Raw genomic sequence first — 23,452 nt, forward strand, 5'->3', positions numbered from 1 at the left:
AATCACACACTCCGTATCTATCAGTACATCCACAAACACCATCTCTATCAAATCAAACATACTGTATCTATCAGTACACCCACAAAGACCATCTCTATCAAATTATACACACCGTATCTATCAGTACACCCACAAACACTGTGTCTATAAAATAACACACACCTTATTTAACAGAACACCCACAAACACTGTCCCTATCAAATCTCACACAAACACCGTCTCTATCAAATCACTCACACCGTACATAAGAATACACCCACAAACACCGTCTCTATCAAATCACACACACTGTATCTATCAGTACACCCAAAAACACTGTCCCATTCAGATCTCCAACAAAAACCATCTCTATCAAATCACACACACCGTATCTATTTGTACACCCACAAACACCATCCCTATCTGATCTCCCACAAACACAGTCTCTATCAAATCACACACTCCGTACCTATTAGTACATCCTCAAACACCATCTCTATCAAATCAAACTTACCGTATCTATCAGTACACCCACAAAGACCATCTATATCAAATTAGACACACCATATCTATCAGTACACCCACAAACACTGTGTCTATAAAATAAAACACACCTTATTTAACAGAACACCCACAAACACTGTCCCTATCAAATGTCACACAAAGAACATCTCTATCAAATCACTCACACCGTACATATCAATACACCCACAGACACCGTCTCTATCAAATCACACACACTGTATCTATCAGTACACCCAAAAACACTGTCCCAATCAGATCTCCCACAAAAACTATCTCTATCAAATCACACACACCGTATCAATCAGTATACCCACAAACACCTTCCATATCTGATCTCCCACAAACCAAGTCTCTATCAAATCACAAACATTGTATTTATCAGAACACCCACAAACACAGACTCTATCAATCACACACCCAGTATATATCAGTACACACACAAACACTGTCTCTATCAAATCACACACTCCGTATCTATCAGTACATCCACAAACACCGTCTCTATCAAATCAAACATACCGTATCTATGAGTACACTCACAAAGACCATCTCTATTAAATTAAACACACCGTATCTATCAGTACACCCACAAACACTGTGTCTATAAAATCTCCCACAAACACCGTCACTATCAAATCACAAACACCGTATCAATCAGTATACCCACAAACACCTTCCATATCTGATCTCCCACAAACCCAGTCTCTATCAAATCACAAACATTGTATTTATCAGAACATCCACAAACACAGACTCTATCAATCACACACCCAGTATATATCAGTACACACACAAACACTGTCTCTATCAAATCACACACTCCGTATCTATCAGTACATCCACAAACACCGTCTCTATCAAATCAAACATACCGTATCTATGAGTACACTCACAAAGACCATCTCTATTAAATTAAACACACCGTATCTATCAGTACACCCACAAACACTGTGTCTATAAAATAACACACACCTTATTTATCAGAACACCGACAAACACTGGCCCTATCAAATCTCACACAAACACTGTCACTATCAATTCACAAACATCGTATCAATCAGTATACCCACAAACACCTCCATATCAGATCTCCCACAAACCCCGTCTCTATCAAATCACAAACATTGTATTTATCAGAACACCCACAAACACCGACTCTATCAATCACACACCCAATATATATCAGTACACACACAAACACTGTCTCTATCAAATCACACACACTGTATCTATCAGTAAACCCACAAACACCGTCCTTATCAGATCTCCCATAAACACGATCTCTATCAAATCACGCATACCGTATCGATCAATACACCCACAAACACATTCTCTATCAAATTAGACACACTGTATCTATCAGTAGACCCACAAACACTGTGTCTATCCAATCGCACACACCGTATTTATTAGAACACCCACAAACACCGTCCCTATCAAATCTCCCACAAACCCCGTCTCCATCAAATCACACACATCGTATTTATGAGAACACGCACAAACACAGACTCCATCAATCACAGACCCCGTACATATCAGTACTCCCACAAACACCGTCTCTATAAAATCACACACACTGTATCTAACAGTACACCCAAAAACACTGTCCCTATCAGATCACCCACAAACAATATCTCAATCAAATCACACACATTGTATTTATCAGAATACCCACAAACACCAACTCTATCAATAACACACCCAGTATATATCAGTACACCCACAAACACCGTCTCTATCAAATCAGACACACCGTATCTATCAGTACACCCACAAACACTGTGTCTATAAAATAAAACACACCTTATTTAACAGAACACCCACAAACACTGTCCCTATCAAATGTCACACAAACAACATCTCTATCAAATCACTCACACCGTACATATCAATATACCCACAGACACCGTCTCTATCAAATCACACACACTGTATCTATTTGTACACCCACAAACACCATCCCTATCTGATCTCCCACAAACACAGTCTCAATCAATTCACACACTCCGTATCTATCAGTACATCCACAAACACCATCTCTATCAAATCAAACATACCGTAATTATCAGTACACCCACAAAGACCATCTCTATCAAATTAGACACACCGTATCTATCAGTACACCCACAAACATTTTGTCTATAAAATAACACACACCTTATTTAACAGAACACCCACAAACACTGTCCCTATCAAATCTCACACAAACATCGTCCCTATCAAATCACTCACACCGTATATGTCAATACACCCACAAACACCGTCTCTATCAAATCACATACACTGTATCTATCAGTAAACCCACAAACACCGTCCTTATCAGATCTCCCACAAACACGATCTCTATCAAATCACGCATACCGTATCGATCAAGACACCCACAAACACATTCTCTATCAAATTAGACACATCGTATCTATCAGTACACCCACAAATACCGTGTCTATGCAATCGCACACACCGTATTTATTAGAACACCCACAAACACCGTCCCTATCAAATCACACACATCGTATTTATGAGAACACGCACAAACACAGACTCCATCAATCACAGACCCCGTACATATCAGTACACCCACATACACCGTCTCTATAAAATCACACACACTGTATCTAACAGTACACCCAAAAACACTGTCCCTATCAGATCTCCCACAAACAATATCTCAATCAAATAACACACATTGTATTTATCAGAACACCCACAAACACCAACTCTATCAATAACACACCCAGTATATATCAGTACACCCACAAACACCGTCTCTATCAAATCACACACACTGTATCTAACAGTACACCCAAAAGCACTGTCCCTATCAGATCACCCACAAACAATGTCTCTATCAAATCACACACAGCGTATCTATTCGTATACCCACAAAAATCATCCTTATCAGATCACCCACAAACACAGACTCTATCAAATCACACACACCGTATCTATCAGTACACCCACAAACACTGTGTATATAAAATAACACTCATCTTATTTATCAGAACACCCACAAACACCGTCCCTATCAAATCTACCACAAACACCGTCTCTATCAAATCACACACATTGTATTTATCAGAACACCCACAAACACAAACTCTATCAATCACACACCCAGTGTATATCAGTACACACACAAACACTGTCTCTATTAAATCACACACACTGTATCTATCAGTAAACCCACAAACACCGTCCTTAACAGATCTCCCACAAACACGATCTCTATCAAATCACGCATACCGTATCGATCAATACACCCACAAACACATTCTCTATCAAATTAGACACACCGTATCTATCAGTACAACCACAAACACCGTGTCTATCCAATCGCACACACCGTATTTATTAGAACACCCACAAACACCGTGCCTATCAAATCTCCCAGAAACCCTGTCTCCATCAAATCACACACATCGTATTTATGAGAACACGCACAAACACAGACTCCATCAATCATTGACCCCGTACATATCAGTACACCCACAAACACCGTCTCTATCAAATCACAAATACCGTATCTATCAGTACATCTACAACACCATATCTATCAAATCACACCCACCGTATATATCAGTACACACACAAACACCGTCCCTATCGTATCTACCACAAACCCCGACTCCATCAAATCACACACATCGTATTTATGAGAACACGCACAAACACGAACTCTATCAATCACACACCCAGTATATATCAGTACACACACAAACACTGTCTCTATTAAATCACACACACTGTATCTATCAGTAAACCCACAAACACCGTCCTTATCAGATCTCCCACAAACACGATCTCTATCAAATCACACATACCGTATCTATCAGTACATCTACAAACACCATGTCTATCAAATCACACCCACCGTATATATCAGTACACACACAAACACCGTCCCTATCGTATCTACCACAAACCCCGACTCCATCAAATCACACACATCGTATTTATGAGAACACGCACAAACACGAACTCTATCAATCACACACCCAGTATATATCAGTACACACACAAACACTGTCTCTATTAAATCACACACACTGTATCTATCAGTAAACCCACAAACACCGTCCTTATCAGATCTCCCACAAACACGATCTCTATCAAATCACACATACCGTATCGATCAATACACCCACAAACACATTCTCTATCAAATTAGACACACCGTATCTATCAGTACACCCACAAACACCGTGTCTATCCAATCGCACACACCGTATTTAATAGAACACCCACAAACACCGTCCCTATCAAATCCCCCACAAACCCCGTGCCCATCAAATCACACACATCGTATTTATGAGAACACGCACAAACACAGACTCCATCAATCACAGACCCCGTACATATCTGTACACCCACAAACACCGTCTCTATCAAATCACACACACTGTATCTAACAGTACACCCAAAAGCACTGTCCCTATCAGATCACCCACAAACAATGTCTCTATCAAATCACACACACCGTATCTATTCGTATACCCACAAAAATCATCCTTATCAGATCACCCACAAACACAGACTCTATCAAATCACACACACCGTATCTATCAGTACACCCACAAACACTGTGTATATAAAATAACACTCATCTTATTTATCAGAACACCCACAAACACCGTCCCTATCAAATCTACCACAAACACCGTCTCCATCAAATCACACACATTGTATTTATCAGAACACCCACAAACACCAACTCTATCAATCACACACCCAGTATATATCAATACACACACAAACACTGTCTCTATTAAATCACACACACTGTATCTATCAGTAAACCCACAAACACCGTCCTTAACAGATCTCCCACAAACACGATCTCTATCAAATCACGCATACCGTATCGATCAATACACCCACAAACACATTCTCTATCAAATTAGACACACCGTATCTATCAGTACAACCACAAACACCGTGTCTATCCAATCGCACACACCGTATTTATTAGAACACCCACAAACACCGTGCCTATCAAATCTCCCACAAACCCCGTCTTCATCAAATCACACACATCGTATTTATGAGAACACGCACAAAAAAAGACTCCATCAATCATTGACCCCGTACATATCAGTACACCCACAAACACCGTCTCTATCAAATCACAAATACCGTATCTATCAGTACATCTACAAACACCATGTCTATCAAATCACACCCACCGTATATATCAGTACACACACAAACACCGTCCCTATCGTATCTACCACAAACCCCGACTCCATCAAATCACACACATCGTATTTATGAGAACACGCACAAACACGAACTCTATCAATGACACACCCAGTATATATCAGTACACACACAAACACTGTCTCTATTAAATCACACACACTGTATCTATCAGTAAACCCACAAACACCGTCCTTATCAGATCTCCCAAAAACACGATCTCTATCAAATTACACATACCGTATCGATCAATACACCACAAACACATTCTCTATCAAATTATACACACCGTATCTATCAGTACAACCACAAACACCGTGTCTATCCAATCGCACATACCGTATTTATTAGAACACCCACAAACACCGTGCCTATCAAATCTCCCAGAAACCCTGTCTCCATCAAATCACACACATCGTATTTATGAGAACACGCACAAACACAGACTCCATCAATCATTGACCCCGTACATATCAGTACACCAACAAGCACCGTCTCTATCAAATCACAAATACCGTATCTATCAGTACATCTACAAACACCATGTCTATCAAATCACACTCACCGTATATATCAGTACACACACAAACGCCGTCCCTATCGTATCTACCACAAACCCCGACTCCATCAAATCATACACATCGTATTTATGAGAACACGCACAAACACAGACTCCATCAATTACAGACCCCGTACATATCAGTACACCCACAAACACCATCTCTATCAAATCACACACACTGTATCTAACAGTACACCCAAAAACACTGTCCCTATCAGATCACCCACAAACAACATCTCTATCAAATCACACATACCGGATCTATTAGTACACCCACAAACACCATCTCTATCTGATCCACCACAAACACAGTCTCTATCAAATCACACACTCCGTATCTATCAGTACATCCACAAACACCATCTCTATCAAATCAAACATACTGTATCTATCAGTACACCCACAAAGACCATCTCTATCAAATTATACACACCGTATCTATCAGTACACCCACAAACACTGTGTCTATAAAATAACACACACCTTATTTAACAGAACACCCACAAACACTGTCCCTATCAAATCTCACACAAACACCGTCTCTATCAAATCACTCACACCGTACATAAGAATACACCCACAAACACCGTCTCTATCAAATCACACACACTGTATCTATCAGTACACCCAAAAACACTGTCCCATTCAGATCTCCCACAAAAACCATCTCTATCAAATCACACACACCGTATCTATTTGTACACCCACAAACACCATCCCTATCTGATCTCCCACAAACACAGTCTCTATCAAATCACACACTCCGTACCTATTAGTACATCCTCAAACACCATCTCTATCAAATCAAACTTACCGTATCTATCAGTACACCCACAAAGACCATCTATATCAAATTAGACACACCATATCTATCAGTACACCCACAAACACTGTGTCTATAAAATAAAACACACCTTATTTAACAGAACACCCACAAACACTGTCCCTATCAAATGTCACACAAACATCTCTATCAAATCACTCACACCGTACATATCAATACACCCACAGACACCGTCTCTATCAAATCACACACACTGTATCTATCAGTACACCCAAAAACACTGTCCCAATCAGATCTCCCACAAAAACCATCTCTATCAAATCACACACACCGTATCAATCAGTATACCCACAAACACCTTCCATATCTGATCTCCCACAAACCAAGTCTCTATCAAATCACAAACATTGTATTTATCAGAACACCCACAAACACAGACTCTATCAATCACACACCCAGTATATATCAGTACACACACAAACACTGTCTCTATCAAATCACACACTCCGTATCTATCAGTACATCCACAAACACCGTCTCTATCAAATCAAACATACCGTATCTATGAGTACACTCACAAAGACCATCTCTATTAAATTAAACACACCGTATCTATCAGTACACCCACAAACACTGTGTCTATAAAATCTCCCACAAACACCGTCACTATCAAATCACAAACACCGTATCAATCAGTATACCCACAAACACCTTCCATATCTGATCTCCCACAAACCCAGTCTCTATCAAATCACAAACATTGTATTTATCAGAACACCCACAAACACAGACTCTATCAATCACACACCCAGTATATATCAGTACACACACAAACACTGTCTCTATCAAATCACACACTCCGTATCTATCAGTACATCCACAAACACCGTCTCTATCATATCAAACATATCGTATCTATGAGTACACTCACAAAGACCATCTCTATTAAATTAAACACACCGTATCTATCAGTACACCCACAAACACTGTGTCTATAAAATAACACACACCTTATTTATCAGAACACCGACAAACACTGGCCCTATCAAATCTCACACAAACACTGTCACTATCAATTCACAAACATCGTATCAATCAGTATACCCACAAACACCTTCCATATCAGATCTCCCACAAACCCCGTCTCTATCAAATCACAAACATTGTATTTATCAGAACACCCACAAACACCGACTCTATCAATCACACACCCAATATATATCAGTACACACACAAACACTGTCTCTATCAAATCACACACACTGTATCTATCAGTAAACCCACAAACACCGTCCTTATCAGATCTCCCATAAACACGATCTCTATCAAATCACGCATACCGTATCGATCAATACACCCACAAACACATTCTCTATCAAATTAGACACACCGTATCTATCAGTAGACCCACAAACACTGTGTCTATCCAATCGCACACACCGTATTTATTAGAACACCCACAAACACCGTCCCTATCAAATCTCCCACAAACCCCGTCTCCATCAAATCACACACATCGTATTTATGAGAACACGCACAAACACAGACTCCATCAATCACAGACCCCGTACATATCAGTACTCCCACAAACACCGTCTCTATAAAATCACACACACTGTATCTAACAGTACACCCAAAAACACTGTCCCTATCAGATCACCCACAAACAATATCTCAATCAAATCACACACATTGTATTTATCAGAATACCCACAAACACCAACTCTATCAATAACACACCCAGTATATATCAGTACACCCACAAACACCGTCTCTATCAAATCAGACACACCGTATCTATCAGTACACCCACAAACACTGTGTCTATAAAATAAAACACACCTTATTTAACAGAACACCCACAAACACTGTCCCTATCAAATGTCACACAAACAACATCTCTATCAAATCACTCACACCGTACATATCAATACACCCACAGACACCGTCTCTATCAAATCACACACACTGTATCTATTTGTACACCCACAAACACCATCCCTATCTGATCTCCCACAAACACAGTCTCAATCAATTCACACACTCCGTATCTATCAGTACATCCACAAACACCATCTCTATCAAATCAAACATACCGTAATTATCAGTACACCCACAAAGACCATCTCTATCAAATTAGACACACCGTATCTATCAGTACACCCACAAACATTTTGTCTATAAAATAACACACACCTTATTTAACAGAACACCCACAAACACTGTCCCTATCAAATCTCACACAAACATCGTCCCTATCAAATCACTCACACCGTATATGTCAATACACCCACAAACACCGTCTCTATCAAATCACATACACTGTATCTATCAGTAAACCCACAAACACCGTCCTTATCAGATCTCCCACAAACACGATCTCTATCAAATCACGCATACCGTATCGATCAATACACCCACAAACACATTCTCTATCAAATTAGACACATCGTATCTATCAGTACACCCACAAATACCGTGTCTATGCAATCGCACACACCGTATTTATTAGAACACCCACAAACACCGTCCCTATCAAATCACACACATCGTATTTATGAGAACACGCACAAACACAGACTCCATCAATCACAGACCCCGTACATATCAGTACACCCACATACACCGTCTCTATAAAATCACACACACTGTATCTAACAGTACACCCAAAAACACTGTCCCTATCAGATCTCCCACAAACAATATCTCAATCAAATAACACACATTGTATTTATCAGAACACCCACAAACACCAACTCTATCAATAACACACCCAGTATATATCAGTACACCCACAAACTCCGTCTCTATCAAATCACACACACTGTATCTAACAGTACACCCAAAAGCACTGTCCCTATCAGATCACCCACAAACAATGTCTCTATCAAATCACACACAGCGTATCTATTCGTATACCCACAAAAATCATCCTTATCAGATCACCCACAAACACAGACTCTATCAAATCACACACACCGTATCTATCAGTACACCCACAAACACTGTGTATATAAAATAACACTCATCTTATTTATCAGAACACCCACAAACACCGTCCCTATCAAATCTACCACAAACACCGTCTCTATCAAATCACACACATTGTATTTATCAGAACACCCACAAACACCAACTCTATCAATCACACACCCAGTGTATATCAGTACACACACAAACACTGTCTCTATTAAATCACACACACTGTATCTATCAGTAAACCCACAAACACCGTCCTTATCAGATCTCCCACAAACACGATTACTATCAAATCACGCATACCCTATCGATCAATACACCCACAAACACATTCTCTATCAAATTAGACACACCGTATCTATCAGTACACCCACAAACACCGTGTCTATCCAATCGCACACACCGTATTTAATAGAACACCCACAAACACCGTCCCTATCAAATCTCCCACAAACCCCGTGCCCATCAAATCACACACATCGTATTTATGAGAACACGCACAAACACAGACTCCATCAATCACAGACCCCGTACATATCTGTACACCCACAAACACCGTCTCTATCAAATCACACACACTGTATCTAACAGTACACCCAAAAGCACTGTCCCTATCAGATCACCCACAAACAATGTCTCTATCAAATCACACACACCGTATCTATTCGTATACCCACAAAAATCATCCTTATCAGATCACCCACAAACACAGACTCTATCAAATCACACACACCGTATCTATCAGTACACCCACAAACACTGTGTATATAAAAGAACACTCATCTTATTTATCAGAACACCCACAAACACCGTCCCTATCAAATCTACCACAAACACCGTCTCTATCAAATCACACACATTGTATTTATCAGAACACCCACAAACACCAACTCTATCAATCACACACCCAGTATATATCAGTACACACACAAACACTGTCTCTATTAAATCACACACACTGTATCTATCAGTAAACCCACAAACACCGTCCTTAACAGATCTCCCACAAACACGATCTCTATCAAATCACGCATACCGTATCGATCAATACACCCACAAACACATTCTCTATCAAATTAGACACACCATATCTATCAGTACTACCACAAACACCGTGTCTATCCAATCGCACACACCGTATTTATTAGAACACCCACAAACACCGTGCCTATCAAATCTCCCACAAACCCTGTCTCCATCAAATCACACACATCGTATTTATGAGAACACGCACAAACACAGACTCCATCAATCATTGACCCCGTACATATCAGTACACCCACAAACACCGTCTCTATCAAATCACAAATACCGTATCTATCAGTACATCTACAAACACCATGTCTATCAAATCACACCCACCGTATATATCAGTACACACACAAACACCGTCCCTATCGTATCTACCACAAACCCCGACTCCATCAAATCACACACATCGTATTTATGAGAACACGCACAAACACGAACTCTATCAATCACACACCCAGTATATATCAGTACACACACAAACACTGTCTCTATTAAATCACACACACTGTATCTATCAGTAAACCCACAAACACCGTCCTTATCAGATCTCCCACAAACACGATCTCTATCAAATCACACATAACGTATCGATCAATACACCCACAAACACATTCTCTATCAAATTAGACACACCGTATCTATCAGTACACCCACAAACACCGTGTCTATCCAATCGCACACACCGTATTTAATAGAACACCCACAAACACCGTCCCTATCAAATCTCCCACAAACCCCGTGCCCATCAAATCACACACATCGTATTTATGAGAACACGCACAAACACAGACTCCATCAATCACAGACCCCGTACATATCTGTACACCCACAAACACCGTCTCTATCAAATCACACACACTGTATCTAACAGTACACCCAAAAGCACTGTCCCTATCAGATCACCCACAAACAATGTCTCTATCAAATCACACACACCGTATCTATTCGTATACCCACAAAAATCATCCTTATCAGATCACCCACAAACACAGACTCTATCAAATCACACACACCGTATCTATCAGTACACCCACAAACACTGTGTATATAAAATAACACTCATCTTATTTATCAGAACACCCACAAACACCGTCCCTATCAAATCTACCACAAACACCGTATCCATCAAATCACACACATTGTATTTATCAGAACACCCACAAACACCAACTCTATCAATCACACACCCAGTATATATCAGTACACACACAAACACTGTCTCTATTAAATCACACACACTGTATCTATCAGTAAACCCACAAACACCGTCCTTAACAGATCTCCCACAAACACGATCTCTATCAAATCACGCATACCGTATCGATCAATACACCCACAAACACATTCTCTATCAAATTAGACACACCGTATCTATCAGTACACCCACAAACACCGTGTCTATCCAATCGCACACACCGTATTTAATAGAACACCCACAAACACCGTCCCTATCAAATCTCCCACAAACCCCGTGCCCATCAAATCACACACATCGTATTTATGAGAACACGCACAAACACAGACTCCATCAATCACAGACCCCGTACATATCTGTACACCCACAAACACCGTCTCTATCAAATCACACACACTGTATCTAACAGTACACCCAAAAGCACTGTCCCTATCAGATCACCCACAAACAATGTCTCTATCAAATCACACACACCGTATCTATTCGTATACCCACAAAAATCATCCTTATCAGATCACCCACAAACACAGACTCTATCAAATCACACACACCGTATCTATCAGTACACCCACAAACACTGTGTATATAAAATAACACTCATCTTATTTATCAGAACACCCACAAACACCGTCCCTATCAAATCTACCACAAACACCGTCTCTATCAAATCACACACATTGTATTTATCAGAACACCCACAAACACCAACTCTATCAATCACACACCCAGTGTATATCAGTACACACACAAACACTGTCTCTATTAAATCACACACACTGTATCTATCAGTAAACCCACAAACACCGTCCTTATCAGATCTCCCACAAACACGATTACTATCAAATCACGCATACCCTATCGATCAATACACCCACAAACACATTCTCTATCAAATTAGACACACCGTATCTATCAGTACACCCACAAACACCGTGTCTATCCAATCGCACACACCGTATTTAATAGAACACCCACAAACACCGTCCCTATCAAATCTCCCACAAACCCCGTGCCCATCAAATCACACACATCGTATTTATGAGAACACGCACAAACACAGACTCCATCAATCACAGACCCCGTACATATCTGTACACCCACAAACACCGTCTCTATCAAATCACACACACTGTATCTAACAGTACACCCAAAAGCACTGTCCCTATCAGATCACCCACAAACAATGTCTCTATCAAATCACACACACCGTATCTATTCGTATACCCACAAAAATCATCCTTATCAGATCACCCACAAACACAGACTCTATCAAATCACACACACCGTATCTATCAGTACACCCACAAACACTGTGTATATAAAAGAACACTCATCTTATTTATCAGAACACCCACAAACACCGTCCCTATCAAATCTACCACAAACACCGTCTCTATCAAATCACACACATTGTATTTATCAGAACACCCACAAACACCAACTCTATCAATCACACACCCAGTATATATCAGTACACACACAAACACTGTCTCTATTAAATCACACACACTGTATCTATCAGTAAACCCACAAACACCGTCCTTAACAGATCTCCCACAAACACGATCTCTATCAAATCACGCATACCGTATCGATCAATACACCCACAAACACATTCTCTATCAAATTAGACACACCATATCTATCAGTACTACCACAAACACCGTGTCTATCCAATCGCACACACCGTATTTATTAGAACACCCACAAACACCGTGCCTATCAAATCTCCCACAAACCCTGTCTCCATCAAATCACACACATCGTATTTATGAGAACACGCACAAACACAGACTCCATCAATCATTGACCCCGTACATATCAGTACACCCACAAACACCGTCTCTATCAAATCACAAATACCGTATCTATCAGTACATCTACAAACACCATGTCTATCAAATCACACCCACCGTATATATCAGTACACACACAAACACCGTCCCTATCGTATCTACCACAAACCCCGACTCCATCAAATCACACACATCGTATTTATGAGAACACGCACAAACACGAACTCTATCAATCACACACCCAGTATATATCAGTACACACACAAACACTGTCTCTATTAAATCACACACACTGTATCTATCAGTAAACCCACAAACACCGTCCTTATCAGATCTCCCACAAACACGATCTCTATCAAATCACACATAACGTATCGATCAATACACCCACAAACACATTCTCTATCAAATTAGACACACCGTATCTATCAGTACACCCACAAACACCGTGTCTATCCAATCGCACACACCGTATTTAATAGAACACCCACAAACACCGTCCCTATCAAATCTCCCACAAACCCCGTGCCCATCAAATCACACACATCGTATTTATGAGAACACGCACAAACACAGACTCCATCAATCACAGACCCCGTACATATCTGTACACCCACAAACACCGTCTCTATCAAATCACACACACTGTATCTAACAGTACACCCAAAAGCACTGTCCCTATCAGATCACCCACAAACAATGTCTCTATCAAATCACACACACCGTATCTATTCGTATACCCACAAAAATCATCCTTATCAGATCACCCACAAACACAGACTCTATCAAATCACACACACCGTATCTATCAGTACACCCACAAACACTGTGTATATAAAATAACACTCATCTTATTTATCAGAACACCCACAAACACCGTCCCTATCAAATCTACCACAAACACCGTATCCATCAAATCACACACATTGTATTTATCAGAACACCCACAAACACCAACTCTATCAATCACACACCCAGTATATATCAGTACACACACAAACACTGTCTCTATTAAATCACACACACTGTATCTATCAGTAAACCCACAAACACCGTCCTTAACAGATCTCCCACAAACACGATCTCTATCAAATCACGCATACCGTATCGATCAATACACCCACAAACACATTCTCTATCAAATTAGACACACCGTATCTATCAGTACAACCACAAACACCGTGTCTATCCAATCGCACACACCGTATTTATTAGAACACCCACAAACACCGTGCCTATCAAATCTCCCACAAACCCCGTCTCCATCAAATCACACACATCGTATTTATGAGAACACGCACAAAAAAAGACTCCATCAATCATTGACCCCGTACATATCAGTACACCCACAAACACCGTCTCTATCAAATCACAAATACCGTATCTATCAGTACATCTACAAACACCATGTCTATCAAATCACACCCACCGTATATATCAGTACACACACAAACACCGTCCCTATCGTATCTACCACAAACCCCGACTCCATCAAATCACACACATCGTATTTATGAGAACACGCACAAACACAGACTCCATCAATCATTGACCCCGTACATATCAGTACACCCACAAACACCGTCTCTATCAAATCACAAATACCGTATCTATCAGTACATCTACAAACACCATGTCTATCAAATCACACTCACCGTATATATCAGTACACACACAAACGCCGTCCCTATCGTATCTACCACAAACCCCGACTCCATCAAATCATACACATCGTATTTATGAGAACACGCACAAACACAGACTCCATCAATCACAGACCCCGTACATTTCAGTACACCCACAAACACCATCTCTATCAAATCACACATACCGGATCTATTAGTACACCCACAAACACCATCTCTATCTGATCCACCACAAACACAGTCTCTATCAAATCACACACTCCGTATCTATCAGTACATCCACAAACACCATCTCTATCAAATCAAACATACTGTATCTATCAGTACACCCACAAAGACCATCTCTATCAAATTATACACACCGTATCTATCAGTACACCCACAAACACTGTGTCTAGAAAATAACACACACCTTATTTAACAGAACACCCACAAACACTGTCCCTATCAAATCTCACACAAACACCGTCTCTATCAAATCACTCACACCGTACATAAGAATACACCCACAAACACCGTCTCTATCAAATCACACACACTGTATCTATCAGTACACCCAAAAACACTGTCCCATTCAGATCTCCCACAAAAACCATCTCTATCAAATCACACACACCGTATCTATTTGTACACCCACAAACACCATCCCTATCTGATCTCCCACAAACACAGTCTCTATCAAATAACACACTCCGTACCTATTAGTACATCCTCAAACACCATCTCTATCAAATCAAACTTACCGTATCTATCAGTACCCCCACAAAGACCATCTATATCAAATTAGACACACCATATCTATCAGTACACCCACAAACACTGTGTCTATAAAATAAAACACACCTTATTTAACAGAACACCCACAAACACTGTCCCTATCAAATGTCACACAAACAACATCTCTATCAAATCACTCACACCGTACATATCAATACACCCACAGACACCGTCTCTATCAAATCACACACACTGTATCTATCAGTACACCCAAAAACACTGTCCCAATCAGATCTCCCACAAAAACCATCTCTATCAAATCACACACACCGTATCAATCAGTATACCCACAAACACCTTCCATATCTGATCTCCCACAAACCAAGTCTCTATCAAATCACAAACATTGTATTTATCAGAACACCCACAAACACAGACTCTATCAATCACACACCCAGTATATATCAGTACACACACAAACACTGTCTCTATCAAATCACACACTCCGTATCTATCAGTACATCCACAAACACCGTCTCTATCAAATCAAACATACCGTATCTATGAGTACACTCACAAAGACCATCTCTATTAAATTAAACACACCGTATCTATCAGTACACCCACAAACACTGTGTCTATAAAATCTCCCACAAACACCGTCACTATCAAATCACAAACACCGTATCAATCAGTATACCCACAAACACCTTCCATATCTGATCTCCCACAAACCCAGTCTCTATCAAATCACAAACATTGTATTTATCAGAACACCCACAAACACAGACTCTATCAATCACACACCCAGTATATATCAGTACACACACAAACACTGTCTCTATCAAATCACACACTCCGTATCTATCAGTACATCCACAAACACCGTCTCTATCAAATCAAACATACCGTATCTATGAGTACACTCACAAAGACCATCTCTATTAAATTAAACACACCGTATCTATCAGTACACCCACAAACACTGTGTCTATAAAATAACACACACCTTATTTATCAGAACACCGACAAACACTGGCCCTATCAAATCTCACACAAACACTGTCACTATCAATTCACAAACATCGTATCAATCAGTATACCCACAAACACCTTCCATATCAGATCTCCCACAAACCCCGTCTCTATCAAATCACAAACATTGTATTTATCAGAACACCCACAAACACCGACTCTATCAATCACACACCCAATATATATCAGTACACACACAAACACTGTCTCTATCAAATCACACACACTGTATCTATCAGTAAACCCACAAACACCGTCCTTATCAGATCTCCCATAAACACGATCTCTATCAAATCACGCATACCGTATCGATCAATACACCCACAAACACATTCTCTATCAAATTAGACACACCGTATCTATCAGTAGACCCACAAACACTGTGTCTATCCAATCGCACACACCGTATTTATTAGAACACCCACAAACACCGTCCCTATCAAATCTCCCACAAACCCCGTCTCCATCAAATCACACACATCGTATTTATGAGAACACGCACAAACACAGACTCCATCAATCACAGACCCCGTACATATCAGTACTCCCACAAACACCGTCTCTATAAAATCACACACACTGTATCTAACAGTACACCCAAAAACACTGTCCCTATCAGATCACCCACAAACAATATCTCAATCAAATCACACACATTGTATTTATCAGAATACCCACAAACACCAACTCTATCAATAACACACCCAGTATATATCAGTACACCCACAAACACCGTCTCTATCAAATCAGACACACCGTATCTATCAGTACACCCACAAACACTGTGTCTATAAAATAAAACACACCTTATTTAACAGAACACCCACAAACACTGTCCCTATCAAATGTCACACAAACAACATCTCTATCAAATCACTCACACCGTACATATCAATACACCCACAGACACCGTCTCTATCAAATCACACACACTGTATCTATTTGTACACCCACAAACACCATCCCTATCTGATCTCCCACAAACACAGTCTCAATCAATTCACACACTCCGTATCTATCAGTACATCCACAAACACCATCTCTATCAAATCAAACATACCGTAATTATCAGTACACCCACAAAGACCATCTCTATCAAATTAGACACACCGTATCTATCAGTACACCCACAAACATTTTGTCTATAAAATAACACACACCTTATTTAACAGAACACCCACAAACACTGTCCCTATCAAATCTCACACAAACATCGTCCCTATCAAATCACTCACACCGTATATGTCAATACACCCACAAACACCGTCTCTATCAAATCACATACACTGTATCTATCAGTAAACCCACAAACACCGTCCTTATCAGATCTCCCACAAACACGATCTCTATCAAATCACGCATACCGTATCGATCAATACACCCACAAACACATTCTCTATCAAATTAGACACATCGTATCTATCAGTACACCCACAAATACCGTGTCTATGCAATCGCACACACCGTATTTATTAGAACACCCACAAACACCGTCCCTATCAAATCACACACATCGTATTTATGAGAACACGCACAAACACAGACTCCATCAATCACAGACCCCGTACATATCAGTACACCCACATACACCGTCTCTATAAAATCACACACACTGTATCTAACAGTACACCCAAAAACACTGTCCCTATCAGATCTCCCACAAACAATATCTCAATCAAATAACACACATTGTATTTATCAGAACACCCACAAACACCAACTCTATCAATAACACACCCAGTATATATCAGTACACCCACAAACTCCGTCTCTATCAAATCACACACACTGTATCTAACAGTACACCCAAAAGCACTGTCCCTATCAGATCACCCACAAACAATGTCTCTATCAAATCACACACAGCGTATCTATTCGTATACCCACAAAAATCATCCTTATCAGATCACCCACAAACACAGACTCTATCAAATCACACACACCGTATCTATCAGTACACCCACAAACACTGTGTATATAAAATAACACTCATCTTATTTATCAGAACACCCACAAACACCGTCCCTATCAAATCTACCACAAACACCGTCTCTATCAAATCACACACATTGTATTTATCAGAACACCCACAAACACCAACTCTATCAATCACACACCCAGTGTATATCAGTACACACACAAACACTGTCTCTATTAAATCACACACACTGTATCTATCAGTAAACCCACAAACACCGTCCTTATCAGATCTCCCACAAACACGATTACTATCAAATCACGCATACCCTATCGATCAATACACCCACAAACACATTCTCTATCAAATTAGACACACCGTATCTATCAGTACACCCACAAACACCGTGTCTATCCAATCGCACACACCGTATTTAATAGAACACCCACAAACACCGTCCCTATCAAATCTCCCACAAACCCCGTGCCCATCAAATCACACACATCGTATTTATGAGAACACGCACAAACACAGACTCCATCAATCACAGACCCCGTACATATCTGTACACCCACAAACACCGTCTCTATCAAATCACACACACTGTATCTAACAGTACACCCAAAAGCACTGTCCCTATCAGATCACCCACAAACAATGTCTCTATCAAATCACACACACCGTATCTATTCGTATACCCACAAAAATCATCCTTATCAGATCACCCACAAACACAGACTCTATCAAATCACACACACCGTATCTATCAGTACACCCACAAACACTGTGTATATAAAAGAACACTCATCTTATTTATCAGAACACCCACAAACACCGTCCCTATCAAATCTACCACAAACACCGTCTCTATCAAATCACACACATTGTATTTATCAGAACACCCACAAACACCAACTCTATCAATCACACACCCAGTATATATCAGTACACACACAAACACTGTCTCTATTAAATCACACACACTGTATCTATCAGTAAACCCACAAACACCGTCCTTAACAGATCTCCCACAAACACGATCTCTATCAAATCACGCATACCGTATCGATCAATACACCCACAAACACATTCTCTATCAAATTAGACACACCATATCTATCAGTACAACCACAAACACCGTGTCTATCCAATCGCACACACCGTATTTATTAGAACACCCACAAACACCGTGCCTATCAAATCTCCCACAAACCCTGTCTCCATCAAATCACACACATCGTATTTATGAGAACACGCACAAACACAGACTCCATCAATCATTGACCCCGTACATATCAGTACACCCACAAACACCGTCTCTATCAAATCACAAATACCGTATCTATCAGTACATCTACAAACACCATGTCTATCAAATCACACCCACCGTATATATCAGTACACACACAAACACCGTCCCTATCGTATCTACCACAAACCCCGACTCCATCAAATCACACACATCGTATTTATGAGAACACGCACAAACACGAACTCTATCAATCACACACCCAGTATATATCAGTACACACACAAACACTGTCTCTATTAAATCACACACACTGTATCTATCAGTAAACCCACAAACACCGTCCTTATCAGATCTCCCACAAACACGATCTCTATCAAATCACACATAACGTATCGATCAATACACCCACAAACACATTCTCTATCAAATTAGACACACCGTATCTATCAGTACACCCACAAACACCGTGTCTATCCAATCGCACACACCGTATTTAATAGAACACCCACAAACACCGTCCCTATCAAATCTCCCACAAACCCCGTGCCCATCAAATCACACACATCGTATTTATGAGAACACGCACAAACACAGACTCCATCAATCACAGACCCCGTACATATCTGTACACCCACAAACACCGTCTCTATCAAATCACACACACTGTATCTAACAGTACACCCAAAAGCACTGTCCCTATCAGATCACCCACAAACAATGTCTCTATCAAATCACACACACCGTATCTATTCGTATACCCACAAAAATCATCCTTATCAGATCACCCACAAACACAGACTCTATCAAATCACACACACCGTATCTATCAGTACACCCACAAACACTGTGTATATAAAATAACACTCATCTTATTTATCAGAACACCCACAAACACCGTCCCTATCAAATCTACCACAAACACCGTATCCATCAAATCACACACATTGTATTTATCAGAACACCCACAAACACCAACTCTATCAATCACACACCCAGTATATATCAGTACACACACAAACACTGTCTCTATTAAATCACACACACTGTATCTATCAGTAAACCCACAAACACCGTCCTTAACAGATCTCCCACAAACACGATCTCTATCAAATCACGCATACCGTATCGATCAATACACCCACAAACACATTCTCTATCAAATTAGACACACCGTATCTATCAGTACAACCACAAACACCGTGTCTATCCAATCGCACACACCGTATTTATTAGAACACCCACAAACACCGTGCCTATCAAATCTCCCACAAACCCCGTCTCCATCAAATCACACACATCGTATTTATGAGAACACGCACAAAAAAAGACTCCATCAATCATTGACCCCGTACATATCAGTACACCCACAAACACCGTCTCTATCAAATCACAAATACCGTATCTATCAGTACATCTACAAACACCATGTCTATCAAATCACACCCACCGTATATATCAGTACACACACAAACACCGTCCCTATCGTATCTACCACAAACCCCGACTCCATCAAATCACACACATCGTATTTATGAGAACACGCACAAACACGAACTCTATCAATGACACACCCAGTATATATCAGTACACACACAAACACTGTCTCTATTAAATCACACACACTGTATCTATCAGTAAACCCACAAACACCGTCCTTATCAGATCTCCGAAAAACACGATCTCTATCAAATCACACATACCGTATCGATCAATACACCACAAACACATTCTCTATCAAATTAGACACACCGTATCTATCAGTACAACCACAAACACCGTGTCTATCCAATCGCACATACCGTATTTATTAGAACACCCACAAACACCGTGCCTATCAAATCTCCCAGAAACCCTGTCTCCATCAAATCACACACATCGTATTTATGAGAACACGCACAAACACAGACTCCATCAATCATTGACCCCGTACATATCAGTACACCCACAAACACCGTCTCTATCAAATCACAAATACCGTATCTATCAGTACATCTACAAACACCATGTCTATCAAATCACACTCACCGTATATATCAGTACACACACAAACGCCGTCCCTATCGTATCTACCACAAACCCCGACTCCATCAAATCATACACATCGTATTTATGAGAACACGCACAAACACAGACTCCATCAATCACAGACCCCGTACATTTCAGTACACCCACAAACACCATCTCTATCAAATCACACATACCGGATCTATTAGTACACCCACAAACACCATCTCTATCTGATCCACCACAAACACAGTCTCTATCAAATCACACACTCCGTATCTATCAGTACATCCACAAACACCATCTCTATCAAATCAAACATACTGTATCTATCAGTACACCCACAAAGACCATCTCTATCAAATTATACACACCGTATCTATCAGTACACCCACAAACACTGTGTCTAGAAAATAACACACACCTTATTTAACAGAACACCCACAAACACTGTCCCTATCAAATCTCACACAAACACCGTCTCTATCAAATCACTCACACCGTACATAAGAATACACCCACAAACACCGTCTCTATCAAATCACACACACTGTATCTATCAGTACACCCAAAAACACTGTCCCATTCAGATCTCCCACAAAAACCATCTCTATCAAATCACACACACCGTATCTATTTGTACACCCACAAACACCATCCCTATCTGATCTCCCACAAACACAGTCTCTATCAAATCACACACTCCGTACCTATTAGTACATCCTCAAACACCATCTCTATCAAATCAAACTTACCGTATCTATCAGTACCCCCACAAAGACCATCTATATCAAATTAGAAACACCATATCTATCAGTACACCCACAAACAC

This window comes from Narcine bancroftii, chromosome 7, assembly GCF_036971445.1.
Source record: "Narcine bancroftii isolate sNarBan1 chromosome 7, sNarBan1.hap1, whole genome shotgun sequence".
In the NCBI taxonomy this organism is placed as follows: domain Eukaryota; kingdom Metazoa; phylum Chordata; class Chondrichthyes; order Torpediniformes; family Narcinidae; genus Narcine; species Narcine bancroftii.